A 17,683-nucleotide genomic window follows, 5' to 3' on the forward strand; every position below is an offset into this window, starting at 1 on the left:
TTTAAACACAAATTTAGACTTTTCCCCCAATATATCTCTAATCTCCTTATCAGCCATCATTACATTCCAGTTCCTTGTCATTATGGTTTTAACCTTATTGACATAAGGACCGTATTCAAGAATGCAAGCACGTTGAAATCCTTTATTTATAATTTCTGAACATCTACTATCATTCTTATTATTTACTCCTAAAAGTGGGGATATCTCTTACTCCATTCATTAATAACATATTTCTTAACAATCTTCATCATGTTTTATCTAAATAACTGCAAGATGAATTCTAGTTTGTCGATCATATCTGTGTATGTAGATGTCATACATGCTGCTCTTATACATTGTCCCTTAAAAATGTTGTATATCATTTTTTAGGATGGTTGCTTGTGTATTCCAAATAACTATTGGAGAAAGTACTTTTTCAAAAGATTCTTGATTTAAATCCACTCTCTCCACTGGAAATAAAAGTATCCAAATATGCTATCCCCTCACAGTTACATGTATGTGTAAACCTCAAATAACTACTACTTTGATTCAGATATTCAAAAATGTTGTTTAGACTCTCAAGGTTACCATCCCACAAGATAAATATATCATCCAAAAACCTAGAGTAATGTCTAATGTGCTTATAATATCCACTCTTGAAGATGGCCAAATCTTCCCAATACAACATAACCAGATTGGCGAACATGGGGGCACAAGCCGCCCCCATAGCAACCCCTCTGGTCTGTCGAAAATGTTCACCCTCAAAGTGGATACAGTTGTGTTCTAGCACAATGGACATACACTCCAGTATTAGGCTCACCTTATTGCAGTCCAAACTAGGATAGTTCCTAATACTATTACAAAAAGCTTCCATCCCCTCTTTCTTAGGAATACAAGAAAAGAGGTTTACTACATCAATAGTGAAGCAAATTAATCCTTCTCTCCATAAATCCGTGGTAAAACTACCTAAGAATTCCCAAGAGTCCTTTACCATATGAGGAATCCTAACATAAAGATGTTTTAACCATGTATCAATTGCCACGCCTAATGGAAATGTTTTAGACTAGCTTCCTGAAATTATAGGATGAAACTGAGGGTCATTTATGTTTATATGAACCTTGGGAATACCCACTATAGTTGCTAATATAGGATATTCAACCCTCAAAAAGTTGTGTCTACCATAATTCTGTTGTCAATCAAAAATTCTTCTATAAACATAGCTATACGGTTATAAGCAATATGTATTCCATTTATAGACACAGTCTCATAGTTCCCTGACTGCTGAAGAATTTCATACATTTTCATAGTATACTCAGTGGTATCATAGATAATAACTCTCCCTCCCTTGTCCGGCTTCATTATTCGAATATTTGATTTCTGTTTAAGATTTTTTAGTAAGTTTAATTTGTCATCATTCAAGTTGTTCTTGTTTTTTCTAACCCTAGATTTATTTTGTAATTCATAGATCTCTCTAATAACTAGTTTCTCATATACCGATACACTGGAATACATAGGGGGTACATACACACTTTTTTTCTTAAGTGTATTCTTTCTTTCTCCATGTGATGCATCTACCTTATCTTTGAACGTAATAGCCAGGTTAATTTTTCTTATAAATAATTTTATCTCAGTCAAACAGTCTACCAAATGGAAACATGTAGTCAGAATGTATTTCATTCCTTTTGACAACGTCAAAACGTACAGTTTCCAAAATTAAACCTGTGTAGTTGTAAATCTTAAAATGTTTATAACAATGCACTACCCCATCCACTATGATGTCACCACAGCTATTGGGGTCACTATGTAGGCTGTTTACCACTATTCCATATCCATTCTCTTCCAATACCGACTCTGGTTTTGGGCATATGTTGGATAAAATCTGTTCTTTCTCCAATTACCCTCCTTTTTCCACTTCGACTGCTGTCCCTGTTTCCAGCATCTCTGGAAATTTAATCTATCACCTCCAGGATGTACGTGTATCTTATCACCATATGCATATTTAGCATTATTTGCCCTTTTATCAAAATCTTCACTTTTTTATTGTCATATTTAGCCATGTTCCATGGATAAACCATATTATTTTTATATTGTTCCACATCTCTTATATTTTTTTACTTTTCCTTTCATGAATTTTCAAAGCTTTCTTATCTGCTATGTTAAACTGTTTAACATATAACTTTTCCCATTGTGCAAATAATAAATCCATATTGATTAAATGGTTGAGTTTCTCTACTTCACTTATTAAAATGCATAACATTTCATCATTTACTCTAATCAGTAGCTTCATATAATTAAATCCAAACTGATTGACTAATTGATTAAATTCCTGTTGCACTTTATTAGTAATAGTAACCCCCATAGGATGTTTAAAAAAACGTAAACCCATTGCTACAATATTTAACATCAGACATTTATTCAAATATGCATTTAAGACCATTACTTAAGTTCAGTTTTTTACCTAGAGCATATATATTTGATCTTTTAATGTTCCATCTGGTACAACATTACTTGAAGCATCAACATTTTGTCCACCATCAACTTTACCAAACTCACAATTAGTTTGTAAAAATTTGGCCAAATGTGCATTATTATATCCTTTGTTACTGCTATCCATAACACTAGCCCCTTTGTTGGAGCTTTGTTTTGCAGTACCTTTGTCCTTCACATTATTATTAGTGACATTACTAGTTACTTTAGAATATGTCCTTGTCGGTTTGGCCCTCTTCGGTTTAGTGCCAATGCGTTTAGCTTCTTCTTCCCATTCATACAGAGAAAGATCGAAGGTAAAGTCACAAATATTGAGCTTACTGCTATTCCTAGGCTCCAAATGAGCCTTAGAAGCCAATAGGTCAATGATAGTTTCCCCCAAACCCTGACCATTAGGGACATCCGATGACAAAAATGTTTCACTAGAAGCACATGATGACTTGGATCTGAGGACCAGAGCAGACGTATGGGGCACTACAATGGACAATCTGCAAAACAGGTAGTCAGAGGTGTGAAGTCTGTAACCCTCTGTGTGGTGTTACATCTCTTATCCCAGTCACAGCATACCTACAAATGCATAGAACAGCAACTGTGGACAAAGCTAGGAACTGGAGCAGGGCAGGACAAAGGCCCGCATATAAGGGGAAGGAGGAACTACTGGCCAGACTAATGTAGAAAGTGCAAAATACAGCAGTTCGTGTAGTAGCATAGGTTACCTGCAGTGTATGGAGTTGGTAACCTAAATGTCTGTCAGTGGTCCCTCACATCAATCTATAATGATTTGCCACTGACATACCAAGAAATCACAGTGCTATGTAAAATGTACCAGACATATTATGCAAAACTCTGTTCAGTCCAATACACGTTGTACATACCCTAGATATGGGTCAGATATTATGGACAGCACACAGCCAGGAAATCTCTCGGGCATTATATCAGGGAGGTGTTGGGCTGTTTCACCAGGTTCAGCAGACATTTGGCTGCAGCACAATAAATCCTGGACTGGAGTACAGGTAAGTCTGGCTTGGAGTCCCATTATAGTTAATAATGATCATACTAGGCATGCTCCTACACTTATCTTATTTCAGTCCATGTCTGAACCCACATCTGACTATAGAACTATGATGTCCATATAACTCTGTGCATACAGGCAGCTATGTATACCTCAACTGTCTCTCCCTATCTCCATCAGACATGATTACCCTTATCTAGCTGTATGTGGCACATATAAGATATATCTGGATCTGTTGAGTTTAATGTAGACACACACGCACACACACACACACACACACACACACACACACACACACACACACATATATATATATATATATATATACATATATAGGTAACATATATAAATATGATATATACAGAAGCAGACAGGGGGGAGAGAGTGAGAGAGAGGGAAAGAGAGAGAGAGAGAGAGAGAGAGAGAGAGAGAGAGACCCAGAAAGGCATAGTGTGATGTAGTGCTGCAGCCACTGTAAACAGTGGTATGTGCAAATAGTATGGTGAGCTCTAGTGTGTAATAGTAGGTAGGTAGGGATTCTAATCTCACATCAGCCACCTTGTGTGTGTATCTGTGTATGTATTCCACATACAGCAGAATACACATGCCCAACAGGCATATGCCTGTGCAATGATCACTTATTTTATGCCCCTGCTACTGGTGTCCTCCACAACAGTGGCCTCTCTGTCAGCAGCTACTGATGTCATCCACCACAACAGCAGTGGCAGACACTCTCCAAACGTATGAACTCTGTGGCACATGCAATAGCTATGCAGCATTTTAGTCTATATAGCTAGATAGGTAGTGGTTCTAATCCCAGCAATGGCAACTCAATGAGTGTATGTGTGTAAGTATATCCCCTTGCAGCTGTGTGTATTTCTTGCCTATGTGTGCGCAATGCCAATACATTTTAAAGCTTGTGCCTACCTGTGAACCCCCCTAATGGCCTACTTTACAGGGCCTGCTGATGTCATCAATATTAGATGCACTGTTACACACTCTTTAGACATGTAAGCTTTGTGGTGCATACGATAAGTATGTAGCAATATAGTGTATACAGCTAGATAGGTAGTTGTTGTAATTCCAACAATGGCAACTCAGTGTGTATGTGTAAGTATATCCCTCTGGCATACCTCTCAACTCTACAGATTTCCACAGAATGTCCATATTTTTGGTCCATTTTTCATAACATTGTGGTTTTCTGGCAAATTATTGTCAAATCATAAAAGACTGTAGTTAGAAAATAATGAGAGACATTGGAGTTTCAGACTTCATACCCTTCAGATAATTCATGCTAATGCAAAACCTGTTATTCTATCTACTTTGTAAGTTTGTATGAGCAATATTTAGAAACTGTCGCTATTTTTTGGCCTTTGTTCCACTTTTATTAATGGCTTTGTCCAGATTTTTTGCTCTAAGAGGTTGTGAGGTATGCCCTGTAGCTGTGTGTATGTCTTAACTATGTGTGTGCAATACCAATGCATTTTAAGGCCCGTTCCACCCTGTTAACCCCCCATTGGATTACTTTACAGGGCCTGCTGGTGTCATCCACCTTAGATGCACAGACACCCATCAGGTATATAAGCTCTGTGGTGTATGTGGCACTATAGTACATACAACTAGATTGGTAGGGGTTCTAATCTCACAACTGGCAACTCTGTGAGTGTATGTGTGTGCAGCATATCCCCTATAGCAGTGTGGCTGTCTTCAGTGTGTTTGTATGCAATGGTCATACAATTTTAAGGGCCTGTGAAAACCTATTAACCCCCCAGCTGCAACCTTTGCAGCACCTGCAGATGTCCTCCACCTGAATAGTAGTGTCCAATACTACAAAAACATATAAGTTCTGTGGCGCATGCAATATGTCTGTAGCACCATAGTATGTACAATTAGACAGGTAGGAGTTCCACTGTCAATAAGAGCAGTTCATGGGTGTGTGTACATATATCCCCTTGCAGCAGTGTGACTGTGTTAAGGCCAACAGCTGTCCCACCATGCAGGTTGCAGTCCACGTTTGGCCAGGTGTGTTCTGTGAAAACAACTAAAACAATACATAGGCCCCAAGACTAGGACAACAAACATTTCCTACATGTGTGTAATAGTTGCATAAAGCAGTCATTTTATATCAGAAACACCTTAATGTTCTGAGACATAGCATAATGTAGGGAAATGCTATAAAAATAAGGTGTCATACTGGCAGACCAAGAGAAGTCCTGTCCTTTGCACTTGCTGTGGATATGGTTTGTCCTGTCAGCTCTCACGATACTACATGAAGTGTCCCACATTGGACATTTGTTAAGGTGGCATCCCTACTCTGTGTTGCTTATGTGTGTGCAATATGTATACATGTCAGGACCCTGTGAGCAGATGCTGCCCCTAAATAACCACATGTATCTAGGCATGAATGCTAACTGCTACCACCCACATTTGTAGGTACTGCCTAAGGCTGTGGCAACTGTAAGTTGTGTGCTCTTTGTCACTGACCCACCAATTGATGTTTACACACTGCAACAGGGTCTTACATCGGGTACAGACTGATGCCAAGGTCCTGGCCTCAAGCTAAATGCAGAAAACAGTGCCATTATACCATATGACAAGGACATGGCCCCACTGTTTGCCACATCATTGGCAACTCCATAAACACACAACCTGTGTTGAGACACCTGGGTATTCAGTTTGATAATAATGTCACATTCAACCATCATGTAGTGGCAGAAAGGCCTTGGTTCAGCTCATAGGTAAAGGGAATACCAGGGCCTCACACATCTACTATACACAGATTAGCCCATCCATAGGTTCATAGGTATGTACTAGGCTATCTGCCCGAAGGCATTTATAAGCCTAGCCAGAATGTGTTGTCTTTTGCCTCCCCTTTAGATTAGTTCCCTGTGCCTCTGTCCAGCAGAGCCACTGAAGTGATCCCCGGGGTAAACTTTCTGTTTCCCATCCACTCATCAAGGTTTCTCTTGAAGAGTGTTAGTGAGGAGCTCTGCCTAATGTAGATTGGAATCTTGTTCCAAAGCATGGGAAGTCTCTGGGACCGGAATCTATCCCTCCAGCATGTCCTATTTATTGTTGTGGTGAGGTTTAGGTCCCTAGAGTGTGTGGCTCAAGGGGATATGGTTTTGTTTAGGTGGAGCATGTCCATCAATTCTGGGTTGGACATGGCCTTGTATATCAGGCAGAGATCACCTTTGAGTAGGTGGTATGCAACTGAGTACAGGTGGAGTTTCTTCAGTCGAGCTGCATAGAGCATCTGTTTGAGGCCAGTGATCCTCTTGATGAGGTACTTCTGTGGCCTTTCCAGCTGTTGCAAGTGTCTTGTAAGGTACATCCTAAATGGGGCTTATATTCTATGATGGGTCTGATGAGTTATGAGTAGAGGGGCACAATAACCGCTTTTGATATGGATGCGAACCATTTTGTTATTACGTGGGCCACATAGAAGGATTTTCTGACCACTTTGGCAATGTGATTATCAAAGAAGAGATTACTATCCACTTGAGTCCCCAGATCTCTTATTATGTCTTCCGTATTTAGGAGACTACCACCTATTTGGTAGTTTGTAGGTACTTTGTTTTTTCCAAAGAGGATGACTATGCAATTTTTAGCATTTAGCTTGAGGCCATGATTTTGACACCAGGTTTCCATCTCATGGGACCCTTTTGGAGGATGCCTGTGTCAGCCGGAGAGTCAGTTATAGCCTCTAGTTTGCAGTCGTCTGGGGACTTGATCAGCCATAGTCCTCCTGTGCTTGCCTGTACCTCTGAGAAGTATATGCCGAACAGGTGGGGTCCTAGGACTGAGCCCTGGGGATTGCCACTTGTAACCGGTTTAGAGTTGGACCTAGCTCCTGCAACTCTTAACATGTGGGTTCTGTCCGTGAGCCAGTTGGCAACCCATCTTGTGACGTAGGGGTATATGTTCAGGCTGGTGAGCTTGTCTATAATAACAGAATGGGGAATGGTGTTGAAGGCCTTTGTGAGGTCTAGGTAGGCTGTGTGTACTACCTTTCCCTTGTTTATAGCCTTGGTAACTGTCTCAAAGAAGTCCACCAGGTTTAGGAGGCATGATCTGCCCTTAACAAAGCCGAACTGGGTAGGGTCCAGTGTTTGGAGGTTCCCGATGTCTCTGTTAATGAGTTCCATGATGATGCACCCCATAGCCTTGCAGACCAAGCTAGTCAGGCTTATAGGGCAATAGTTCCTGGGGTCTGTTGTGGTTCCACCTTTGTGGAGTGGAATAACTGTTGCTGTGCACCACTCTATGGGTACGTAGCCTGTGGAGAGGCTGCGTTTGAACAGTGTGTTTAGGTGAATGGTTAGTTCGTCTTTGAGCTCATGTAGGATGCAGCCTGGGACAAACTCCTCAGAGGTAACCTTTGTCTGGCATACAAGGTGATCATCGACTCCTACTTGATGGGACTGCTGCACAACTGCAAGTCAGGCTCCAGTCTATTAATTCGCACACACACCCTCAACCTGGTGTCACATCAACAGGACTTGTTGACGGGGCAGATGTGTGTCCCACACACTTACCCAGCTGTGGAATGAACACCCTGTCCACATCAGCCAGGGTAACTATTTACACCTTTTAAAGTGAGACCTGGATAACTGGACAGTTAACAGGACATACACACGTAGGATACCACCTGTGTCCCTGTTTGTCTGGGGTAATGGGTGCTGACTTGCATACACATGGGCTAAACTCTGGGCTAGGCTTGTGAGGCCCTCAGAGCCAGTAGCCTAGTAACCTTGTATGCTCCTAGGTATACCAGTTATGGCCTTGTGTGCTGTGATGGACTGTGTTGTTATGTGTCCACTCCTATCACTGCCACCTACTGTGGTGTGTCCCCTATGGGTGACATACCACTACCATGTCATATATCCACCGTTTGACAAATAGGTGATTACTACCACAGGTGCATGGGGACAGTCCAGCAACATCTGTGTGACACAATTACAGACAGCACTGCAAACATGTTGTAGGGTATCCTCCTTGTGGGTGTCCAACATCTGCAGTACACAGATGTTTGCAGAATGTGTATCTGTACCTGATATATGTAGACCCTCTGCCAGACAAATGTGGATGTCTGGAAAATAGTTGGACAATATGTAATGGTTGTTTCCAGACTGTGGGGAATCTGTGTGTCACAGGCCATACACCCCAGAAAACAGTTATGGTACTTAAATATCTGGTACTGTACTCATTCCCTCACATTGCATGTTCAATATGTACACTCACTTGCTGAGGTGGAGCCTGTGTCCCCCCACTACTTATAACCTGCTGTCCTGCTGTAGTGGGTCAATAGGTATGCTAGCCATAGCTCTCAGACAATGATATACAGGTGTTGAGTACACAGTGACCTAGCCAGAGTATGTCAGGTACAGTCAGGGACACCTGGGTTATGTTTGAACTATGCTTGTGTGACATTCACAGAGTGAGAGGAGCAGACTGACAGTACATCATGTGATATGGCAGCTACATCCACCACTACTGACTGTCACTATTGTTTAATACACAATCCAGTCACACTTGCACATGAGCTGACCATTGCTGGGGTGACTCAGAGGTCAGAGCTGTGATCTATGTCACAGCAGACAGATCCAAAAGGGAAGTCTGTAGCTGCTGGACAGCTGACTAACAGTGATATTGTAACTCCAAGATATTTTTAACACAGCTCTCTATTGTTGTAATCCCTATTTCACATGCCTACATCCCTCAACTGCATCCAATTACATGGGGAATGCTATTACATACCTGGCGAAGTGCTGTACTCCTTTATGTGCAGAAATCCTGTGGTAGAATGCTAGGATAGCACAGTCTGTCATCATACAGAAAGTCACAGACCTGTGTACCAAAGGCAGACACTTGCCTTTTGTATGTACTGCTCATGAACAGCTGATTGCCCGTACACCAATCTGTGACTCTGACTTGCAAATTGCATTCAGAACAGCTGGGTTGCATTTTCAATAGCCAAAGTCATGTCAACACCATGCTGTATTTGAGTCCTTCATGTAGGCCTTGATCCTTTTCCTGGCCAATGGAAAGGACATTATCGTGGTGTGGGGACTGCAGCATCACAGAGGGTAGGTTGAAATACTGTCCACTGTTTGGATTTATGTGGTATGTCCATAGTTTTGCATGCTATGTTTGGCCATTGTGAACAGACTTTCTGATTATGTGGCAGTTTACTGTTTAACAATATGGGTTGAGGTCAGTAAGGAGGCAAACAGATGCGCATGTCATATGTCATTTGCGTTAGAATATGCATGCTGCTGCAGTAACCGCTGGTCTATCAGCTGTGTATGTTTGTAGGGGAAGACTTTGTCAAATATCTTTGTCACTTGACCGTCCCCCCACCCCACCCCTTTATGTATGGGTGTTGTGTGGATTCCGTGTTCTAGGTGTTATGGAGGTATGGTAGGTCTGTAGCAGGTAGATGAACATACTGATGCATATGTTGCAGGCTGCAGCTGCTGCATTCTGTCCAGGAACCATGCTGGGATTGCAAACATATTATGGGACAGCAAGCTGTATATGTGAGTGAGGGAACAGTGTCAGCTCTGTTGTCACAGCATAGCCAGGGTGAGGGTACCCATTACAGTCCAGGTGAGACATGTGCCTCTGGTACATATATTAAGTAATAGTTCCATCCAGACAGTGATAGATGACATTTAGGACACCTGTACATATTTGTGAAGTGTGTCCCAACCTACAGGCCTTTCAGGTGCTAATATGGGTGGCACTGACTGCAGTAGCAGAAAAAAGTTCTGCTTAAAATTGCATGGCTCAGTCATTTAATTGTTCCGACAACCATGTACTTGATATACAACACAATGGAATGGAAGCCAAGACTGTGGGTGGAAAAACGTTAAGCATGCTAGGAATGTAACAGATTGGGCAACAGAGTCAATACTATAGCAGGTGTATTTGCAAGACATATGTCCATGCATACAGTCTGCTACACAGAATTGGCATGAACATGTGTGATCGGATGTGTATGATGTGTGACACTGAACTGTCTGTCATGATTTCATAATCTCAATGTGTACTGACTTGGCAGTACATCAGCACACAGCATAGGTTGTGTGACAAGTGTGCCAAATGTAGGTGGCACAGCTGTAGACATTCAGCAACAGTCTGCAGTTGTCATCTCTACCTGATATCCTAGACCTCATGTATATCCATCAACATTTATTTGTCTGTGTACTGGTTTGGTGTCTGTTTCACAGTCCCAAGTACGTTGCCATTTTTCCCATTATATGTACAAGCAGTGTGTCACTGGCAATAAGGATATGTTTATGGAAACACGTGCTAGCCCTTAAAGCTGAGTGACCTAGTGGGCTAATGCACTGTACTATACCTGCCAGGGCCCTAGGTTTGAAACTTGGCAGAGCTGAATAATTTTCTGCTATGCATCACTGATAATCAGGATAAGTTTATGGGAACACCTGTTAGTCTTCAAAGCTGAGTTGCCTCGTGGGCTAATGCACTATACTGTAGGTTTTGAAACTTGGCAGTGACTGAATATTTTTGTGATGGGCATCACTGATAAAGAGGATAAGTTTATAGAAGCAACCATTAGTCTTCAAAGCTGAGTGGCCTAGTGGGCTAATGCACTATGTCATAGTTGGCGAAGTGATAATTTTGCTGATGTGCAGAACAGTGTCAGACAGACAGAAGGTCATTAAAGCAGTTTTAAGTAGGTTTGCATGGGTACTTAGTCCAGCTTAACCCGTGCTAGTTCCAAAAAAGAAAAAAAGGGGGTGATAGGAAAGTGGTGAAATGAGGGTAAGCAGGGGGAAAAAAACAATATGAAAGGCAGGTAGGGATGTGCAGGATGGGTGAAGGAAAGGACCACAGCTTACCATTTTTTGTACAGCAATAGCTGTTCATGTTGTGGACAATTTGGAATTTAGAGCCTCACATCCCAGAGGGAGGGGTGTGGGTGACATAACTTTGTTGATTAATTGCTGTGATGATTGACTGATGGCAGTGTATGTGTGGGTGAAATCGAGAGCTATGTATGGGGCAATATTTTTTTGCAGGACAGATGCCCATTTTTTTTAAGGAAAGAGTGGAATGTTGTGGAAGGGATATAGGTATGTGTGGGGAGGTAAGTTGGGTAGGAGAGGTAGCATTTGCTAACAGAAAAGACAGACAAGACAGCAGACAGGGGCGGTGTATGACACATGGGGGGTAAACACCTTAGACAGGGAGGGTTTTGAGGAATTGGAGGACCAAGTGCCCCCAGATGGCAGCAGTGGGACAGAGCTCCACACCCATGGGCAGTTACCACTGCTCCTTCATGGCCCCAAAGGTGGTTGTGTTGGAGGCTGGGCACCAGGGCCAGCCTGCCCCTCCAGATGCACCGGTCTGCCCTCGATCTGGTGCAGTTGATTGTCCATATCATGCTGGAGAATCCTGCTCACCATCCCTGGGAGCTGTTGATGGGTTACTACTCCCTCTCAGTGCTAGTGCCCAGGGGGGATTGACCCTGTCCCCAGAGGCAGTTCCACCCATGGTTGGTGTAGAATCAGCAGAGTGGAGAGCTCCAGGTTGGGTCCCAGATGTGCAGGGATCTGGTGTCATGTCCAGATGTGGTGGGGTAGGTGGGTCTGCATGTACCGGTCTACCCACTTGTGCTATGGTGTTGAGGTTTTTTCAAAGGATATAGGTTAGTCAGGCATAGAACATTTAAATGTTAGTTATAACAGCATGCATGGGTGTTCCAGTTAACCCAGAACAATAAAATTGCATAGCATACAGAACACTACAATAAATGGGATAACAGTCAGTATTGTAACAGCATGCCAGTAACAGTAACGGTTACAGCAAAAGGCCAACATTGCTACTTCAACAAGGTACGTTAGTATGCAACCACTGTAATATGTAACAATAATAAAACACAAGGTTTTGAGAACAACATATGTGAAATGGAAACCATACCCGTAGTAAAACAATAATAATATTTGTGATGCAGATAAGGGGTGGAGGAGAGGGAGAGAGAGAGAGAGAGACATTCCATTAATAACAGTATAGGCCTATATTTATTGCAACAGTACTTTTCTATACTCTACAGGTCTATCCTCACTTTTATGTCTACAAGTGCTCTATATCTTCTGTAGCACATATATTCCTCTCAAGCTATCTGCATGGGACAGGATGGGCCAAGCTGTAACACTTACAGGTACACAACTACAGGGGACTATTACTTGTCAGGGGAACATATATGTTTACAAGGTGTACTATGCACTGATGTTGTGTGAATGTGCTATGGACATACTTCGACTGGATGTTAAATCTGTGTTCAAGGGTTTTGGCAATAGTGATCACTATCCGTGACAGTGTGACACCTGAGAGACATGTATCATGTATAGTACAGTGAGTTTATATGTATCCTGCCATCCTTGCAGGCATGGGGTTAGAGTATGAGCAGTCATTCGCAGACACACCAGGCATACAGCTGTAACAACAATAAACAGTTTTATTTGTTTTATTTATTTATTTACTTAACATGTATTGACTGGGAAAGTCCAACTAGGACAGAGCCTATTTTCAGCTGAGGCCTGGGGAGAAATGCTCCAGATGCATGTCTTTGGAATGTGGGAGGAAATCAGAGTACCCAGAGGAAACCCACGCAAACGCAGGGAGGACATGCAGACTCCACACAGAAGGCACCCCAGCCGAGAATCGAACTGAAGAATAGTAGTGTACTTGTAGACATTTACCTTAATGAAGTCTTATCATCTTGCTGAGCAATGCTGTTTCCACACTAGTACATCTGGAGAAATGGATTAGTGTACCATTGGAACCGGTACTACAGGCAATTTATTTACCTTTAATTCCTGTTGGGAGAACATTTGATAACAATACATAACTGTTTCTATACATATTCAGTAGTCCTTGCTGTTTCTATAAGTATATAGTAGTACTTGTCCCTGGATTCGAACCCCAGTCTGTGTGTGTAAAAATGAACAACATGTATAGCATTTAGTTAGCTGAGCTACTGAGCCACTCTTTTGTATTGCTTGACAAATATATGTCTAGAGCTCATCTGGTAACAAATTCTGACCTAGTAATGTAGGTAGAGTGTCACACAAGACTGCAGTGACACTTGAACACACATGCATGAGATGCATGCATGACAGAGATAATAGGTGAATTACTACTTAGAATGTGGGTGTACACATTAAATCCCTAATGGATGAGAATATGTGTGATGTGTACAGACCATACTGGGGTGTTGGGTTGGCTACCTGACCCATATACAGTTGCAGATGGTATATTTGCAGTCTACAACTATAACAGTGTCATACTTGCCTGCATCAGCATAACTATGTTCAGGAATGCATATGACTGAAATGCAAAGGTTAACACAAGTCATCCTTTAGGGAAACACACCATACTACCTTACACGTTACTATTCCAGGTTCAAATCTTATAGTGCAGAACATATATCATAATGCAGTATATCTTGTAGTACAGTTCCACATCTACACTTTAGCAATGCAGTTCTTTATCAGCCAACCTTCAGTCACTTCATGGAATTATACCCATGTTTACTTCACAGCACTTGTAATACTCAATTTCTTGACCAACAGCCCAAAATACATACAACATTTGGTACAACAAACCCTTATTGAGAGTGAATGAAGCAGTTAACATTCCTTTTATTGTTGAACACTTTACATAATGCAGGCATTGAAAGACAGCTGTTATTCAACAATGTATGCATTACTAAATTTATTTCCTTAACAATTATGACTGCAGGTGTACTTTATTTCCTGAAAATTATGAATGCAGATGATTTATTCCCTTCACATTATGAATCCGGTTATACTTTATTACCTGAACAACATTATTAATACAGTATACGCTTGTTAATGCAGTAGTAAATTGCTTTCCTTAACATTATCAGGTTTCATGCTTTCATGTATATTGAACTGTACCTGGCATTACTCACTTATATCAGTCCAGGTCTATTAACACATTCATTGCAGTACACTCAAAACAGAATATACATATTGGCAGTTACTACTGTACTCTTTCTTAATTATATTACAATATATTGCAGGAAATAGCTGTACTCATCACACTCTTGGTGCAACCTGGCCAGGTGCCCTGCATGAGCCTCCATGTTGCAAGCTCTCTCCTCTGCAGCTGTGAGGAGAGAAACACACCATTATGCATACCTGTCTATCAGATATTGACACTAGACTTTGATAAATCAATGCTTCCTATACTTACAAACATGTGGGGCATTGTCATCCCGAGCATCTTGGATCCACTGGGCCAAGAGTTCCCCCTTCCTATGCTTCAGGTCATCGTAGTGGTGACATACCTGCTCACCAGTGTGGGAGATGCTAGTTGCAGTGGTGAGGTCGCGTGCCAGCTGTTCCCAGGCCTCAGATTTGTATTCAGACCCCTGGTACTGGCCCTGCAGCAGCCAGATGTCATAGTCTTTTATGAGGAGCCCAAACATGACAATGGACTCTAACATGCCCAACTCTGTGGCAAGAAGTGTGCACCCTCTCCAACTCCTGCCATAGCTCCTACATGGATCAAACTCCAACAGGTTCTGGCTATATTCCCACCTGTTCAGCTTAAATAAGGCTGTTTTTCCACCCCTTGCCACCATTGGACCATTTTTAAAAATGCTAAGTGAAGCTTAGCATTGCTCAAACCCGCTAAGCTTAGCTGAGCAGTGCTTAAACTGGAAAATGCTTATCAATGCCCAAACCAGCTAAGTGGAGCTGCGTGTTAAGTACTGCTAAAACAGGTCCTATTTTAGCATTGCCTGGCTTGGCTTAGCAATGCTTAGCAGAGCTTAACTATGGGCAAACCAGATTTTTTAAAAAATAAAAAAAAAAAATTATTGAAAGTAATTGTTCATTAATGATACTTTATTATTATGTGTATCTATTTAACTTTATATCTCCTAAATGTATGAATTTCACTACGTTATCTTGGAATTTGACTTTAAAGTATTGGGCACTTGTGTGTAACTGGGCCTTTTATCCTTGGGTCTCCACTGAAAATGGGCTTCTGGTCCAGCTGGTCTAACCCGGTTAACAAATGTCAATGTATACATAATAAAAAGAAAATTTATAACATTTCGCTATCGCATGCAAAAGCTGAAGGGTCTGTATTTGAACCATACACCTACTTTACATAAGGCTGTCACTCTAACCATTCAGCTACCAAGTATATGGTGCCAACACCTATACACTTCTGTATAGCTCTCAGTTACATTTAAGCACTGCTGATCACCACACTGCACTCTGCAAACCTGCTTAGCTATGCTTAAACTTGACCTTTCCTAACAAATGCATCTGGTTTCTATTTTTAGATGTCTGGCACATGTCTTTTGCTAAGTGCCATGCTGCGCAAACAAAAAAAATGATAGGGTTTAACTTTATTATTAAAGTACTATCCAGCACTTTAACAGAGCAGGGGGTGTGTTACTCATCTCTGGACACTGTAACATACCCCCTACACTGATTCTGTAACCGTGTTACACAGCTCATTCTCAGTAGTGCACCTTCATTAATATGCAAGGCACACTGCCAAGGGGGAGCTGCAGACATGGCCAAAGTACACTCTGTGTAGGACTTACACAATTCCTACACAGAGTTTATTAAATCTGGGGGATAGTCTACAGACTGGCCACGTCACATTGTGTGGAGTGGATGCATCTCAAAATGCTCAAAATTAAAGCAGTACATGTAGAGAGTAGTTGTGCATATTAATGCTTCCCTTGACAGGGTGACACAAAAAACACATAAAACTATCCTGACATGCACTATTTGCCACTACAGTGCTATGGTATCCAGATATGTGAACACCTGTCCAATGCTTAAAAGGGGAGGTAAATGTGTCTAGAAAATTAGGAAGAAAGGAGAAGGCAGCAGGCAGAGAAATACACAGAATGGCAACACATAGGAGTCTGCAGGATGGGAGAAAACAATGCAATATATTTATATGTGAGGATGAGGCCCCACATTTTGATTTATAAAGGGAAAAGAGAAGAAGGGAGAAGGGAAAGGAAAAGCACAGTAGGAAAGGGGGGCAAAACAATCTGCAGGGGCAGACAGACACACATACAACAGCACAGGCAAACAGATGTGAATCTGCATATGCTAACATGGAAGACATGAGATGGATAAACAGACAGCAGAAGAATGTTGACGGGGAAGGTTAGTCAATATAGAAGATATAGGGTGTGACACTATAGCTAGGTTGCACACCTTACTGGGTAAAGGGTGATGTATGAGCATCAGCATGCAGTCATCTAGCCCATTCCATAGGCACATTTCTGTCACCCATGGACAAATGATAGATCAAGTTGGCTGGTGGCATGATCCACATGCTCCCCTGGTGGCCAGAAGGCCAGGGCCAGTGAAGTGAATGACTCTATTTGCTTCTGAAGGTTCTCCTGATAGGGCCATACACAAGCTCACTGTTCTCTATCTCTCTCTCCACCACTTACTCCAGCTGTTGCTGGGCAATTGTTGGCAATGGTGCCAGACCACCCATCTTGTGAAGCACTCCCAGCCTCATCACCCTCATGCTTTTCAGCTACAACCTCAGCAGAGGAAAGCCAGGGTTGAAAAGCCTGCTGTGCAAAATCTATCAACTGAATAAAAAATTTACCATAAGTGAATCTATCTTTGCAATGGACTAAATATACCTAAATATACATCAGCCTTTGTGAATAGAACTAATATGGTTGGCCACTGTCTCTACTGGCTCCTGCTGCCACCTCCCCTTGATACTATAGCTTCTCTCAATAACCTACAAATATTTTCTAAGCTTAACTTGACTAATACATAGGTTCATAGGTAAATACTATGCTAACTGCCTTTAAGGGCCATTTTAAGCCTAGCTAATAACCCAATCTCAGAATCCAACCACATATCTTGTGTTTATGAGAAGACCTTAACCATTATGCCAAACACATCCCCATATGCTAAATGCTAAACCCACCCCCAGAAAATTGACTAAATGCTATGAAGGGTCATTTTAAGCCTAGCCAAAGTCCCAGATTCAGAATCAAACCCCATGTCTTATGCCTGTGAGGTGAAGACCTTAACCATATGCCAAATCCACCCAAGATGCCAGCAGCAAGAACAGTCATAACCATAAAAATAAGAAAAACAATTAAATTGCTATCCACTTCCACAGGAGATCATCAGGGGT

Source organism: Protopterus annectens, chromosome 6.part0 (genome assembly GCF_019279795.1).
Source record: "Protopterus annectens isolate FY-2018-M chromosome 6.part0, PAN1.0, whole genome shotgun sequence".
Lineage (NCBI taxonomy): Eukaryota > Metazoa > Chordata > Ceratodontiformes > Protopteridae > Protopterus > Protopterus annectens.